Below are 18,023 nucleotides of genomic sequence, written 5' to 3'. Positions count from 1 at the left end.
CATCATCATGACATGAATTCATATATACTTAAAACTGAGCAAGGAAAATTAAGTTAATCCATCAGTTCATACATATATCCTGACTGACTACATATTCCGATTGTGATTTTACTGAAATATGCCTGCAGTTTGCACTTATTTTTAAAGCACAGAGCTATATTACATATATTGGGTGTTTGGAGCACTGTTTAACCCATAAAAGAACATTGATGAAAGATTTCAGATTTAAGGGTTTTTTACATTTAATAAGAGCGAGGCATCACCACATGACTTTCAATCCTGTGTATATCTTTTTCTGAAAGTACTTGGATGGTGAAACAATGTTACGTAGAAAAAGTTCAAATCCCTAAGCAAAAACATTTATGAAAAGCAGTTTTTTTGTTTATGTTAAATTAAAAGATCAAAGGCAAGAAATTACATTTCAGCAATTAGGAAAAGTTACATGAATGAGACACTAAAAACGGTCCAAGAGTACTGTAAGAGCAATGGTGCAAAAGGAAATGCATTGCTTCAGCACATTTTACTTGACTCCAGCCTCTATTATGAAGGTAAATGATAAAACAATGAGTTACAAACATTTGCTAGTGCATAATCAAAGTTACTCTACTTCTCTGAAATCAGTTGCAGTGATATAATGGTTATATGGAAAGACAGTGAATGGTGGACATTAAGAGTTAGACATGGATTATTGTTCTGGCATAAATAAATATATATGCATTTCTATACCATGCATGCATTCCAAAATAAATCTGTATCTAGTTTTGATCATATCTGAGGGGGTAATTCCAAGTTGATTGCAGCAGGAAATTTTTTTAGCAGTTGCGCAAAACCATGTGCACTGCAGGTGTGGCAGATATAACGTGCAAAAAGAGTTAGATTTGGGTGGGTTATTTTATTTCTGTGCAGAGTAAATACTGGCTGCTTTATTTTTACACTGCAAATTAGATTGCAGATTGAACACACCACACCCAAATCTAACTCTCTCTGCACATGTTATATCTGCCTCCCCTGCAGTGCACATGGTTTTGCCCAACTGCTAAAAAATTTCCTGCTGCGATCAACTTGGAATTACCCCCATAGACTGTAGCAACATACTGTAGGTAAGTGTGATAACATCAAGGGTGTGTGCACGCGAGTGTAGCACAACCCCTGGAAATCCAGTGGATGTACTTAGACTTGGAGGCATCCCTAGAGTTCCATCTTAGGAGGTTTATCTTTTGCGTGTACTGGAGCCTGGTGAAAAGATATGTGTACTGATGAGGACAGGGCCGGATTAAGGTCCACATGGGCCTGGGGCTGAAAATGATCAAGGGCCTATGGAGGATATGTGGCTAATGTTGTGTGGGTGTGGCCAGTGATATATGGGCATGTATATTCCCTACACTATAAGCCCCACTGTCCCCCAAAATATGTAAAAATAGAAAAACAGCATCACTTTGTGAGTAAATTAGAAACATAATTTAAATTCTGATGGCAACCATGTGGCCAGCTGGGCAGTTAATCATTATCATCCTGTCATGGTGATGGGCCTATTTTTATTTGTGGCCTGGAGCTGGAGCTCCATCCGCCCCATTGTTAATCAGCCTCTGGATGAGGACAGCACACTACAATTATCTAGATGCTTCGGATTGTTTACGTACTAAGCACTCCAGCTTCATGTTAATGTTGAAGACATCTATTTGGATTACTTATTGGATTACTTATTTTCCATTATGTTTGAACTACTGCAAGAAAGAAAGTAAATGTCATTTATAATTTTACTAAATCACTGACCTGGGTGTGTTTGTATTTAGGGGGTAATTCCAAGTTGATCGCAGCAGGATTTTTTTTAGCAATTGGGCAAAACCATGTGCACTGCAGGGGAGGCAGATATAACATGTGCAGAAAGAGTTAGATTTGGGTGGGTTATTTTGTTTCTGTGCAGGGTAAATACTGGCTGCTTTATTTTTACACTGCAAATTAGATTGCAGATTGAACACACCCCACCCAAATCTAACTCTCTTTGCACATGTTATATCTGCCTCCCCTGCAGTGCACATGGGCTCTCATTCCGAGTTGTTCGCTCGGTAATTTTCTTCGCATCGCAGTGATTTTCCGCTAATTGCGCATGCGCAATGTTCGCGCTGCGACTGCGCCAAGTAAATTTGCTTAGAAGTTTGGTATTTTACTCACGGCATTACAAGGTTTTTTCTTCGTTCTGGTGATCGTAATGTGATTGACAGGAAGTGGGTGTTTCTGGGCGGAAACTTGCCGTTTTATGGGAGTGTGTGAAAAAACGCTGCCGTTTCTGGGAAAAACGCAGGAGTGGCTGGAGAAACGGGGGAGTGCCTGGGCGAACGCTGGGTGTGTTTGTGACGTCAAACCAGGAATGAAACTGACTGAACTGATCGCAGTGGCAGAGTAAGTGTCGAGCTACTCAGAAACTGCTTAGAAATTTCTAAACGCAATTTTGAGAATCTTTCGTTCGCAATTTTTTCCTAAGCTAAGATTCACTCCCAGTAGGCGGCGGCTTAGCGTGTGCAATGCTGCTAAAAGCAGCTTGCGAGCGAACAACTCGGAATGAGGGCCTTGGTTTTGCCCAATTGCTAAGAAAAATCCTGCTGCGATCAACTTGGAATTACCCCCTTAATTACAATTTATATTGAAAATTTTACTTTTGCATTTAGTAATAACACTCTGAAGATGATAATACAGGTATCTCTTGTGTTTATGAAACATTACTAAACATTACTAAAACATTACTAAAATGCAATAATTACTACTAACAATGTCAAACACCAGCAGTATGTTACGTAAGGCGTAAAAATACTAATTTGTACAACTGATTCAAAAATACTTCTGTGTACACATTTAAATACACATATTTTGTGACAGAATTACTCTGGGCACAAAATAAGGCAAACTCTACATGAGATTCTTAGGTGTCTTTTTACTAAGCTTTGGATAGAGATAAAGTATCAGCCAACCAGTTTCTGTGATTTTCAAACTCAGTCTGTAACATGGGAGTTTGGAGCAGATTGGCTGGTACTTTCTCTATGGCTTTATAAATAGACCCCTTAGTATTTTAAAACAATTAAGCTCTGCCCTGAAACACTTATAATCAAGACTTAATTAGCCATGTAGGCACCATAGTTAGTAGTGCCGACTTGTTCTGTCCCATTTGGGGCATGTGTGGCGTTTGTTTGGAGGGCTGTCAACAGCTCTACCAGGCCCCGTTACTGTGAGAAGGGGTGATCAACTCAGGGAGGTGTGGCCAGGCCCCTTCTTCCAAAAATGTTAAAAACACACTATGCAGGTGGTCAGGCAGTGGTTGATGATAGTGGGGGAGACTTAAAAAGGACTGAGGACGCAGGGATATTGAGGACTAAGGGGTCTATTTGCTTGGCCTTGGATGGAGATAAAGTGGATGGAGATAAAGTACCAGCCAATCAGCTCCTAACTTCCATTTCACAGGCTGTGTTTTAAAAATGACAGTTAGGAGCTGGTTGGCTGGTACTTTATCTCTGTGCACTTTATCATCATCCAAGGCTTAGTAAATAGACCTATAACTGATGCTGCTGCATCAGCAGCCTCTCTCCCCAGGTCAGCACAAAGCAGTGTGTGCTGGGCTGGGGAGAGAGGCTGCTGCAGTCTCTTCTCTCTCTCTGCCAGTGCCGTAACCGCTGCCTGTTACAGGAAGAGGGAGGGGAGGGTGGACCCCCAACTGACTCCTCCAACAGGTCTGGTGAAAGAGTACACCCCCATATACCTCTTGGCACCAATGTTTGCATATTCTCCTTATGCTTGTGTGGGTTTTTGGTGCATGCTCCTGTTAACCACCACAGTCCATTGTTATTGGTTATTGTTAGAGTGCGTGTTTGATTAGTAGTGAATTTAGGGTGAGATGTATCAAACATTCTAAAGAGGACAGGCGTAGTAGTTTCCCATAGTCTCTAATCAGCTTCTAGCGATCATTTTACATAATGTCCATGATAAATGATAGCTAAAGCCTGATTGGTTGCTATGGGCACCTTCTCTACTTGTCCTCTTTAGAAGGCTTGATAAATATCTCTCTTATGGGGACATGTACTAAGCAGAGATAAAAAGTGGAGAAATGAGCCAGTGGAGAAGTTGCCCATGGCAACCAATCAGCTGCCCTGTATACTATTATAGTATGCAAATTATAAATGTTGCGTCAATGCTGATTAGTTGGCAAAGGAAACTTCTCCACTGGCTCACTTCTCCACTTTTATCACTGCTTAGTACATCCCCCCATAATCTGTAAACTCCACTGAGGCAGGGAAATGAATAATCAATCTCTGTTAAGCTTTGCATAATATAATGGTGCAATGTAAATTACTATTAATCAGGGGTGCAGTATTTGTTTTTGAGATGTCAACCTACAAAACTTCTGGACATTTGGGACAGGTGAGATGGGATATTGTGTGAGGGGGCGTGACCATGTGTCGCACTGGGGGAAATGGCTGTGTGCCATACCCTGTTACTATTCAAGCTGGCGGCACTTCCCAACTTGCTGGGCTTCCAGCAGCTTCTCTGTACTGAGTGATGCTATGGCAATCACTTACCATCGCAGAGTGCCCTCCCAATCTTTACTCCATGTAGGACACTGCACAAACATCAGGGCTGTCCTGCTAACATCAGGGCAGTAGATGTCAGGTCTGATCTACTAAAGAGCATATCACATCTGCATCATATCACGAATTTCTTCACTAAATATGTTTGGTTTTTTTTGCAGAAAACAATGCTCAAAAGTTCAATTAATTTGATAAAATATGAATAGAAAAAGTATACCACCAAATAAATGGCTTTATTCAGCTTCAGTTGCAGAATTGCACAGTTGTAGATCGTCCGAAATGCATTGCGCGTGTGTGACCTGTGATTTGCAATTCTCATGCGAATGCATTGTCAATATTCTGAGTAGCCCTTAGTGAACCGCAACTGTCGATGGTGCTGGATTTTTGCGATGCATTTTGAATATGTTGGGCGGCTCTTGCTGTGCGATTCTATGCAGTTGCAGTTCTATTACAATCGCAGAACTGCAACTGAAGCTGCATGAGATCCAGAGTGTTTTGCCTCCCTATGTGCTTTTCCTTTGCAAACAGTAGGCTTATTTAGAGTTGCAGACAGTGGAATTATCTACCTCTTACTGTGTATTTTATGTGCAAAGAACGAGCTGCATTCAGTCTGATGTTCCTTGTTTGACTATCCTCTTCAACATTTTTCTCCTGGATAACCATGTTTCCTCAGGGATCCACAATCCCTAGGAAGCCTGGCTATCCGGGAGAAACATGTTGGAAAGGATAGTCAAACAAGGAACATCAGTCTGTACACAGATCCACCAAGTGCAGTGTGTCCCCAGCCGCACATTGGCCCTCATTCCGAGTTGAACGCTCGCTAGCTGCTTTTAGCAGCAATGCAAATGCTAAGCCGCCGCCCTCTGTGAGTGTATATTAGCTTAGCAGAAGTGCGAACGAAAGGATCGCAGAACAGTGCAGACATTTTTTCAAGCAGTTTCAGAGTAGCTGTAGACCTACTCCTTCCTTGCGATCACTTCAGTCTATTTAGTTCCTGTTTTGAAGTCACAAACACGCCCTGCGTCCGGCCAGCCACTCCCCCGTTTCCCCAGGCACGCCTGCGTTTTTATCTGACACACCTGCGTTTTTTAGCGCACTCCCGGACAACGGTCAGTTACCTCCCAGAAACGCCCCATTCCTGTCAATCACTCACGATCAACAGAGCGACTGAAAAGAGTCGCTCGGCCTTGTGTGAAACTGCATAGTTTTTTGTGAAAGTACATTGTGCGTGCGCACTGTGCCCCATACGCATGCGCAGAAATGCCGATTTTTAGCCTGATCGCTGTGCTGCGAACAACGGCAGCTAGTGATCAACTCGGAATGACCCCCATAGAACTATTGGCTGATAAGAGACAAAGCAAGAGGTAGATAAGGCCACCGCTGCTGTCTGCGGAGTTCCACTATTGGAAGCCTGTGTGAGAAGGATCTTGTACAAATCTGTACAAGGTCCTTCTCACACGGGCTTACAATAGTGGAAGTACAGCTACTCCTAACCGTACACATAGCCACATAGTGAGGTGCCAAAGCCATAGAGTCTAAGATGCAGAGACTACAAAAAACTGCAGACTGTCTCCCATTAATAAGGAAACAAATAGAAGAGCAGTTGCTCTGCGGCCTTATTCGAACCCCATGGAGCACTTTATCCTGCCAGCTACAACCAAGAAAAAACTACAGTAGAATGGTCCTCCAAAAGGAATGCATATGTATTACCGGCAGACGGGAAGCCAGCTTCCAGTTTACCGACAGAGGCACTTCGACTGCCAGAATCCCTCGAGGGCTCGCTGCGCTCACCACGCTTCTGGCCCAGTGGCTCGCTTCGTTCGCCACAGGTTCTTTTCCTACTCAGTTGGTGGAATGGATCCACCAACAGAGTGGGAATAACCGGAGGTGGTTGGGATTCCGGCTGTTGGTTTTTCCCAAGCTGTCGAGATTCTGGCGTCGGTCTCCTGAATGCCGGGATCCGACACCCGGTACTTTGACTGCATCCCCTCCAAAACTGTGAGTACTCACATTTCTGAGGATAAACTCAACAAAAGACTTGTATTTCTATTGCTGTAATACAGTATTGAGTAACAGCTGCTGACACTGGACAATTAGGAGCCTCCAATACATCCACAGATACTTCTTACTAGTCCTAACCAGAAAAGGGCTAAACGCACATTTCTGTACCAGGATTGCGGACCTAATTCATGTTTGCATGCAATGATGATTATCACACAATCGAGCGATAATTGGCAGACTGCGCATGTGCTGTGATCGCAATGTGCATTTGATCTCACTCAGTGAGGATTTTAGGAAAACTGACCATTTGGAAGTGTTAACAGGGAGTTTACGGAAGTGGTTGGTAAAACGCATGCATGTCATGCCCCTTTTTCGGGGCATGTATCTGCCATCAGCTGCAAGTTCCTATGTGTAAAAACATGGCACCTGCGTCGCTACTGCTGTGTCCAGTCTGCGTAGCCACAGACCAACCCTTAGACCAGATGTTCCTTATTTTTGCGTCTAGTCTGCGAATGTGTATGCATTTGCAAATGAGTTTGCAATGACTCCGGTGGTTGTATTTTCATTTATGGGTGGCAGCAGCACTTGCTAAAATTAGCAAATCCGTAGCCAAGAAAATCACAATTGCATTTGTGTACAAACATGAATTATGCCCTGCTTTATTTAAAACTAAAATTACGCTTTTTACTCATACTGTTTTTATGACAATATATTGTGGTTTATAAATAAACACCATACTGTTAAATTCAACTTTTTGGAGTGATATTTCGGTTTTAACTTGCACTTATTTCACCTTCCTTTTGCTATTTACCCTTTAAGCTCTGGTAATATTACACCATTACGGTATAAGTACCTGGTTTACTCTGGAGCGTACAACAGTATATGCATCTTGTTTACTCCTGGAAAGAACAGTTGTATATCCACCTGGTTTACTCCAGGAGAGAACAGTAGTATATGCACCTGGTTTACTCGAGGAGAGAACAGAAGTATACACACCTTGTTTACTCCAGGAAAGAAAAGTAGTATATGCACCTTGTTTACTCCAGGATATAACAGTAGTATATGCACCTGGGTTACTCCAGGAGAGAACAGTAGTATATGCACCTGGTTTACTCCAGGAGAGAACAGTAGTATATGCACCTGGTTTACTCCAGGAGAGAACAGTAGTATATGCACCTGGGTTACTCCAGGAGAGAACAGTAGTATATGCACCTGGTTTACTCCAGGATAGAACAGTAGTATATGCACCTGGTTTACTCCAGGAGAGAACAGTAGTATATGCACCTGGTTTACTCCAGGAGAGAACAGTAGTATATGTACCTGGTTACTCCAGGAGAGAACAGTAGTATATGCACCTGGTTACTCCAGGAGAGAACAGTAGTATATGCACCTGGTTTACTCGAGGAGAGAACAGTAGTATATGCACCTGGTTTACTTGAGGAGAGAACAGAAGTATACACACCTTGTTTACTCCAGGAAAGAAAAGTACTATATGTACCTTGTTTACTCCAGGATATAACAGTAGTATATGCACCTGGGTTACTCCAGGAGAGAACAGTAGTATATGAACCTGGTTTACTCCAGGAGAGAACAGTAGTATATGCACCTGGGTTACTCCAGGAGAGAACAGTATTATATGCACCTTGTTTACTCCAGGAGCAAACAGTAGTATATGTACCTGGTTACTCCAGGAGAGAACAGTAGTATATGCACCTGGGTTACTCCAGGAGAGAACAGTAGTATATGCACCTGGTTTACTCCAGGAGAGAACAGTAGTATATGCACCTGGTTACTCCAGGAGAGAACAGTAGTATATGCACCTGGTTACTCCAGGAGAGAACAGTAGTATATGCACCTGGTTTACTCCAGGAGAGAACAGTAGTATATGCACCTGGGTTACTCCAGTAGAGAACAGTAGTATATGCACCTGGTTTACCCTTGGAAATGGGGCATCACTGTGGTAATAATAAAATGATAAAATTCCAAAGCACAATTCGTTTACAATACAGTACATGTCTCATTACTAATAAAGATGCATTCATCATGACAAAAATGATCAAAATAAGATGCTAAAACCCTCCACCATCCCCCTTCTGTCACTTTTTGTGCAAACGATTGTAAGCACACCATCGGTGGGATGTAATGGAGTCTGAGATCACTGGAGGTGCAGGATGCTGAATGATCTTTGGCATTTTTTTTAAAGAGGCAATCACTTACAATGCATGATTTTGCCTTGTAAATGATTGCCCTTTTTAAAAAAAGTCAGAGATTGGCTGGCAACCGCACCTCGGCGATATCGGACTCCACTACATCCCGCCATATGTGTCTCATTTGACATAAATATGGACATGTATAAATCTTTCATATATAGCAAAAATATAAAAATACCAATTTGTGGGGGAAATGGCACAAACTGAATTTGCATGCAACTCTGCATGAATCCCATAAAATTTACTATGAAAATATGCTTAATAGTTAAACTCTGCCGAATACATACCTTTCAACTAGCAATGCATCTCATAGTCGTAGTCATAATCCATGGTGCATAGCCAGTGATCCAAGTACTGGCACACCCTCAGCCTCACTCGCTCCACAAAAAACACCCCTAAGCACACCCATGGTTCCTGTGCACCAGTGTTCTGCAGGGCCTTCCCAGCCGCCTGCTTCAGGCCATATAGCAGGAATGCTTGGATGTCAATAAAGTCAGAATCAGACAGAGCTTGTTCCCATGTCCGCAGCTTCCTCTATACCTGACAGCTGCCCTACTGTGTGGGCTGAAGTTACTCTCTCAGGTCACAGGATACTGTACACACAGTGCTTTGAATAAAATGCTCTCTTTGGAATGAATGACTGAATCTTTTTTTTTTTTCTTTGGGGAAGGGGGGGGGGGGGGGGGGAGGCTATTTGGGAAATTGTTAATAAATGTATATGTAATAAAGAAAGGAAACAAGATGACCTGGTAGCTGATCTTCATTAAGAAGCCAATTTAACACAATTTTGCTGGAGAAGCGAAGTAATTATATTTTTACATGAGAAGAGGGAACATTTCTACACATTTTATTATGCAATATAAAACAGATAAATATACTGGTAAAGAAAGGACTATATCTAGCTTGGTTACATGCTGTTTGTAACAACCCTCTAGATGCCACTGTGATCCAGCTGTCTGCTTCATCAACAAAGCCTTCAGTGTGAAATCTGATAGATGGATCCTTTACAGTCATAATGAATTCACAGTTAATGACACTGACCACTGGGTACTCTAAAGAACCACCATGCCAAACTCCATTTTTTACCATAATCCCTTCAGTGCCAATGAGAAATGGAACTCATTATAAGGCAGGGGGACGTGGCCCTCTCTGGCCATGTACTTAACCCAAGTCTTAATTTGCTATTTCAACAAAAAATGTTATTAGTGCATTTTATATAAACAATGTCTGAAATTCCAGATAAGCAGTTTACCAAAGAGATTAATTAAGTAGTAAATTATTACCTAATAAACAAATGCATGTACATTGCAGATCTTAATCAACAATACTTGTACCTGTTAACTCTATTTAGTAAACTGTGTAAAGCCCTAAGCCCGAAAGGAAAACACACATCTTCCAATTATTATTTTGATAATAATAATAAAAGTACAGTACAGTACGGATGGTGTAATGGTTAGCATTACTGCCTCACAGCACTGAGGTCATGGGTTCGTTTTCCACCATGGCCCTAACTGTGTGGAGTTTGTATATTCTCCCTGTACTTGCATGGGTTTCTTCCAAGTACTCCGGTTTCCTCCCACAATCCAAAAATATACTGGTGGGTTAATTGGCTCCCAACAAAAATTAACCCTAGCGTGAATGTGTGTGTGTATGTGATAGGGAATATAGATTGTAAACTCGAATGGGGCAGGGACTGATGTGAATGGCCAAATATTCTCTGTAAAGCGCATCAGAATATGTGTGTGCGCTATATAAATAACTGGTAATAAATAATAAAAGTAACACTAATTTCATACAAAGACACACTCTTCTGTTGCAGTCTTGGACACAATTTGACATTATTGTGCCTAAAATGCAGATTTCGAAATTCTATGAGGATGACGCTCAGTTGAACACAAGTTGTCTTTAATTGCTTCAGCTTACATGCATGGAACTAAGGGGGTTATTCAGGTTTGTTAGCAAAAGTAATCAATTGGACAAAACCACGTCCACTGCAGGTGCGGCAGATGTAAAATGTGCAAAGAAATTTAGATTTGGGTGGGTTATATTGTGTCTGTGCATGATAAATACTGGCTGCTTCATTTCTACACTGCAATTTAGATTTCAGTTTGAACACACCCCACCCAAATCTAACTCTCTCTGCATGTTATTTCTGCCGCACCTGCAGTGCAACATGGTTTTGCCCAATTGCTTACTTTTTTGGTTTGCTAACAAACCTAAATATTCGCTCATTTGCAGAATTATACACTGGACTGTCACGATCCATACTCTTGGTTTCATAGCTTTTAGTCATTATAAATGCACACTTGCACTAGCCCTATATTAGGTGCAAAAGATCCATCTAAAAACAGGCATATGCAATTCCCTGAAACGATCCCCCCAAACACTAGAATTTACATGTGAATGTCCGGTTACTGCCCAGTTATGCCACATCAACCGTACATGGAGATGTGACAGAGTTTCGTACTCTTTGCTAAAGACGTTCATAAAACTGACTAGCGTTCCACTCTTCATCAGCCACTAAATGTGTAACAGGTGCAGCGGCAGATTTCTCATGGAATGGATACTGGTGCCCTTGTTTTGACTATGTAATAAGATGTCAAGAAAATGTATAGATAATATTTACCATAATGGGTATCTTTCCCCCCACTGCAGGATTGTGATGGGATTGTCTGACACTGGTAGCTGCGCTAAATATGGGGCGTCCAATGCCACTTTTGTCCATTGTATGTGGGATTGCTCCTTGATACAGCAATTTTGGACATTGGTTAACTGATTTGCTTCTACTTATCTAGTAAGCTACCTCTCACTATCGGTGGGATGGGTGATACTGGGTATTATGCCTCTGACTATCCCAGCACAAGGATAAAGTAAAAAATTGTTGTTGGTAATGTCGGCGGTTACACGCAAATGCATACTGCAAATGTGGGGCAATACACAACCTCTATCTCTCTCCTTATTTAGGAATATGTTATACTTTGCATTTCACATGGATTGGCTTGAAAGTACTCTGCATAAAGAATCCAAAATGGCTTCCTTCTTTCAGCTGTGGGAGGGGTCTATAGATTCCTTATCCTCAGAACTAAAACACGAAATATATAACTGCTTCCGATACACATCTTGGTATGAGACACATATTTTGTTGGAGGACCCCCCCCCCCTCCCGATTTCTTTGCTCCCCTACGCTGACGTATGCTCTGTACTTGTGGAATGGATCCGTGGCTTGGGAGGGGGGGGGGGTTCGAGACAGCCGACCATGTCTAGGCAGGGGAACGGCATACTTTTAACTGATTTATAGTATATGTACATTATTATTTCTCAAATGGTTTATGTGGTTCCCTTCTTGAATTGTTGTTGCCCTTATAGTATTTATGTACTTTTACTTTTGATCTTTGTCCTACCATGTAATATATCATGTATATGTTCTGATGAATAAAGAAATGTTATTAAAAAAAAAATGTATAGCATTTAATAGCTCAAAGTCAAGAAACAATAACAAAAATAAGCTGTTTGGGGGAAAAAACAAACATTTTATCTAATAGAAAATGGTGGCATATTGTTTTTTGTTGTTGTAGTCAATGTGCATAAACTAACTTAAAGTGAGGAGTGTTATTTTTGGTTTTTCCATTGTATTTTAATCACTGTAGTATCATAACAGAAAACATCTGAGATCTATTTTAAAAATAAAGGCATTAGAAAAACATAGGGCATAATTCAGAGTTGATCGCAGCAGAAAATTTGTTAGCAGTTGGGCAAAACCATGTGCACTGCAGGTGGGGCAGATATAATATTTCAAGAGAGAGTTAGATCTGGGTGGGTTATTTTGTTTCTGTGCAGGGTAAATCATGGCTGCTTTATTTTTACACTGCAATTTAGATTTCAGTTTGAACACACCCCACCAAATTTAACTCTCTCTGCACGTTATATCTGCCCCCCCCTGCAGTGCACATGGGGGTCATTCCGAGTTGATCGCACGCTGCCAATTTTCGCAGCGCAGCGATCAGGTTACTACTGCGCATGCATAAGCACTGCAATGCGCACATGCGTCGTACAGGTACAAACAGCATCGTTGCTGTGCAATGCTTCTAGAGATGCTTACATTCGCACAGCCATTCGCAAGGAGATTGACAGAAAGAGGGCGTTTATGGGTGTCAACTGACCATTTTCTGGGAGTGGTAGGGAAAACGCAGGCGTGTCCAGGCGTTTGCAGGGCGGGTGTCTGACGTCAGTTCCGGCACTGGACAGGCTGAAGTGATCGTAAGAGCTGAGTAAGTCCTGGGCTACTCAGAAACTGCAAAAAACTTTTTCTTCCTGCTCGGCTGCACATGCGATCGCACACTTGCAAACGTTTGCACGGCTGCAAAAAGCTAGCGAGCGATCAACTCGGAATGAGGGCCATGGTTTTGACCAATTTCTAACAAATTTGCTGCTGCGATCAATTAGGCCCTTAATCCCCATATATGCATACCAGTATGAATTGGTGAGGTGGATTCTAGAACAACATTTCTAAAAGCAGCCTGTGAATTAAATGCTTTTCAGATCTGGTGATGTGATGTGATGTGCAGTGCTTGCTTAAAAACAGATGTGTCTGGAATTTTAATTCCCGGCACACCTTATTCCTAAGGACTATAGTTTGTGGGTTTGTGAAAAAGTGGTTGGGGAATAGCACTGCGTGCCTTACAAAATGTAAGTTATATACTTTTGCAATGACATGACAGAGGAAAAGCAGGAGGTTCGCAGGGAATGTGTTCCCATTTAGTGGTTTTCCTCCATACTGTATATTAAGTTATAATAGTTTGTCTTCAGGGTCATAAGCTACAAGTTAGTTAAAAAAAAGTGATGGAATAAAACGTTTGAAAACTGAAGAAGAATATAAAACATAATTGTTGTGCTCAGCCTCAGCTCTCATACATGTTGATTAATTATCTTCATCAAACGAGTAAAAAGTAGACCAAGTTTATGTAGCTATTTAAATAAGTCCCAACACATCCATTACAATGAATGGATAGTAAATGATGTCAAGCTAATAAGCTTGTTAAAATAGCAGTTAACAAAGCCTATTGTAAATATGTCTTTGGGGTATGAGTTGTAACAAAATAACATCAATAAAATTGCATTGTTCAAAGTTTTTTTTAATCTCATTTTATTATATGTTATATAGTTTGCAATTATTATAATGTATTATAATTTATGCAACTGAATACTGCAGAAATAAGAGTGCTTTACAATATATTGATTGAACGCTCAATTCAAAAAAGAAAACAGTAGACCATATTTTGGAACCTGAAAAAGTACTTACTTTACAGTGGTAGGAAATGTGTATGTAAAAGTTTACGTAATTTTAGTACTGGAAATATTCCTATCACCTACAGTACCTGCATAGGCTAGCATTGAGTTTTAGAATGAGGCTATTAAAAACCCAGTATAGCAGAACAAAAAGGTTAAGTAAATATGGTAATTTCTCTGGAGCAAAACATAAATTAGCGGTCATTGCAGAATTATACAAATAGGACTACAGAATTACAAAAAGATCATAGTATTACTATAAAAGAGTGATAACCATAAAAGGCAAACCAAGGGAATGATGCACCCGGCCATTTTTAACTCTCCAATAAAGAACAGACTGTAGTAACATTTTTTTTTCTATACATTTTTATAATTATTGACTTTTCATTCAATATTATTACTTTCTGTAATGTATTCAAAAATAATAATAATAATAATAATAATATATAGATTTCCTGTATTGGCATGTTAAGGACCTCTGATAGGATTAACATTAGTTTTTAATATCTTGCAATACATTTTCTTTTTCACATTTTATTCATAATCAGGAGGTGGATCATTTTCTTAGTTTACCCCTTCCAAAATGGCAACAAAATACAAGTCCACAAAAATGTTGTAACACCCTCAAAGTGGAACAGAATTTAGATTGAAGAGTCAAGTGATGATGAAATGTATGGTTGTGATGGACTAAGTGATGAAGACTGTGTAAATGATAATTATTCTCCTGATCCTAAGCCTAAAAACAAGGTACTCATTGATAAACCTCATGGCAGTAGCTTGCAACAAGAATCAGGGAAAGGAAGCATGGAAAGACAGTCTTTGTTTCTTAAACAAGTTATAATTCTAGTTATGAACTGTTATGGCAAAAAGTCTAAAATAGCAAAAAGCAGGTAAAAGGAAATATAATAATAATAATAATAATAATAATAATAATAATAATACTAAATTAATACTCATATTGAAGAAGGTAATCCATTTGTGACACCCATACAGTCATTTTTTTCTGTATGCTGAAAAATCTGGTTGTTATTCTACTAACAATTGTTATTCCTGTACTTTATGTTTCTAGTGTGCCCACACCTTTTAGTTCATAAAAGATAGGAATTATTTTACCATATGCTTCATGTCATTGTGGGTCATCAATTTGTACCATGCTCCACTTAATGTATAGCATTGTGTAATATTGTGGTGGTGGTGCATCATCATCATCTCACTGTCATCATCATCAGCAGCAGCATATTGCACCATTGGTGGGCAACATAAAAGAGAATTAACCATAAAAAGAATGTCTTTCTTAACCCAATTCATGTGCCTGATTCAAGTCTTCTAATATTTATAAACAAAATTAACAAGCACCAAAGTGTCTTTAGTGATTATATGGGCACTAGATAAAAATAAAAACTAACAAAACTATGTAATAAAAACATAAAGGGACACAATTAATAATATCCCTTCCTAAAAAATGTTAATTATTAATAGCCTTTAATAAACTTGAATAAATATGAACAAATATTATGTTTGGGAAAAAAACAAAAGACATACTGTAGTTGCAGATGTTTTTGAATTCTGTGTTTTCGAGCTTCCCTTCCTGTTGTTACTAGCAATTCTTTGTAGACCGTAAAGTCTCCTTTTACTGTCTTGCTAGCTATGTTTTTTCCCCCCTTTTTAAAATGCACTTCCAGATAAATGCCAGTCATTTGGCCAGGGCTAACTTGCAGAAGGAGCAGCAAGCACAGATGGTACTAATGCATAAATGTAATCTAGCAAAAGGATGCCAGCGCCAATGTAGAAATGTTCCAAATAACTGCAGCGCACTTACAGGCATACAGCAATTGGCAAGGTTAAAGCTGAGATTTGTGAGAGCTTACCATTCCCAAGTCAACAATGGAAATTCTAAAACAAATGAGCATATTTTATTTATTTAGTCTGCCTCTTCACGTACTATACGCAGATATTACATTTATACATCCTGCAGGTATGATACTCTAATGTGCATCACTTTTAACACTGATTGAGGCAAATTGCTACTGAAGACCTTAGCAATTGGAGGATGTGGTCATACGTATAAATTGTTAGATATTACAAATGTCAAAGTACTGTATAGGAGTTTCGTTAAATTGAAAAGATTAAATAAAGGACAATATGTGAAGCAAGGTGCAACAGCAGAGCCATTTCAAGGTTACCTTTGCCTTTAGTCCTCAAATCCTACAACTCAATTTAGCAGTAGAATATTATTGCTTGATTAAGATGTTGAGTATTTCACTTGGAAACACAGCAATAATGTACAGTGCATCCGGAAAGTATTCACAGCGCTTCACTTTTTCCACATTTTGTTATGTTACAGCCTTATTCCAAAATGGAGTAAATTAATTTTTCCCTCAAAATTCTACACACAATATTCCATAATGACAATGTGAAAAAAGTTTTTTTGAGATTTTTGCAAATTTATTAAAAATAAAAACCAAAGTAATCACATGTACATAAGTATTGACAGCCTTTGCCATGAAGCTCAAAATTGAGCTTAGGTGCATCCTGTTTCCACTGATCATCCTTGGGATGTACCTACAGCATAATTGGAGTCCACCTGTGGTAAATTCAGTTGATTGGACATGATATGGAAAGGCACACACCAGTCTATATAAGGTCCCACACTTAACAGTGCATGTCTAAACACAAACCAAGTAGCATGAAGTCAAAGGAATTGTCTTTAGACCTCTGAGACAGGATTGTCTCGAGACACAAATCTGGGGAAGGGTACAGAAAAATATCTGCTGTTTTGAAGGTCCCAATGACCACAGTGGCCTCCATCATCCGAAAATGGAAAAAGTTTGGAACCACCAGGATTCTTCCTAGAGCTGGCCGGCTGTCTAAACTGAGCGATCGGGGGGAAAAGGGCCCTAGTCAGGGAGGTGACCAAGAACTCGATGGTCACTCTGTCAGAGCTACAGCATTCCTCTGTGGAGAGAGGAGAACCTTCCAGGAGAACAACCATCTCTGCAGCAATTCACCAATCAGGCCTGTATGGTTCCCAGACGGAAGCCACTCCTTAGTAAAAATCACATGGTGGCCCGCCTGGAGTTTGCCAAAATGCACCTGAAGGACTCTCACACCATGAGGAACAAAATTCTCTGGTCTGATGAGACAAATATTGAACTCTTTGGTGTGAATGCCAGGCGTCATGTTTGGAGGAAACCAGGCACTGCTCATCACCAGGCCAATACCATCCCTACAGTGAAGCATGGTGGTGGCAACATCATGCTGTGGGGATTTTTTTGGGAAGCAGGAACTGGGAGACTAGGATGAAAACCTGCTCCACAGCACTCTTGACCTCAGACTGAGGTGACAGTTCATCTATCAGCAGAACAACGACCCTAAACATACAGCCAAGATATCAAAGGAGTGCCTTCAGGACAACTCTGTGAAAGTCCTTGAGTGGTCCAGCCACAGCCCAGACTTGAATCCAATTGAACATCTCTAGAGAGATATAAAAATGGCTGTGCACCGATGCTTCCCATTCAACCTGATGGAGCTTGAGAGATGCTGCAAAGAGAAATGGGTGAAACTGCCCAAAGATAGGAGTGCAAAGCTTGTGGCATCATATTCAAAAAGAATTGAGGCTGTAATTGCTGCCAAAGGTGCATCAACAAAGTATTGTGCAAAGGCTGTGAATACTTCTGTACATGTAATTTCTTAGTTTTTTATTTTTAATAAATTAGCAAAAATCTCAAAAAAAACTTTTTACACCTAGAATTTTGAGGGAAAATTAATTTATTCCATTTTGGAATAAGGCTGTAACATATCAAAATGTGGAAAAAGTGAAGAGCTGTGAATACTTTGCGGATGCACTGTATGCCACCAACAAAAAGGAATAAAAGCACCAGAATAGCAGTCATTATATTAACAATTTCTTAAGACCACAGGCCCCTTATACCCATTGTTGGACTGGTCCACA

At 40.2% G+C, this 18,023-nt stretch overlaps 1 protein-coding gene across 2 annotated transcripts in view; it reads right to left on the bottom strand.

Annotated features, from left to right (window-relative positions):
- ANTXR2 (ANTXR cell adhesion molecule 2) overlaps positions 1-18,023 on the bottom strand; it is a 341,722-nt gene that overhangs the window by 985 nt on the left and 322,714 nt on the right. The window lies entirely within an intron of this gene.

The sequence above is a fragment of the Pseudophryne corroboree genome, chromosome 1, assembly GCF_028390025.1.
Source record: "Pseudophryne corroboree isolate aPseCor3 chromosome 1, aPseCor3.hap2, whole genome shotgun sequence".
In the NCBI taxonomy this organism is placed as follows: domain Eukaryota; kingdom Metazoa; phylum Chordata; class Amphibia; order Anura; family Myobatrachidae; genus Pseudophryne; species Pseudophryne corroboree.
This window is presented reverse-complemented; position numbering and strand designations above follow the sequence as displayed.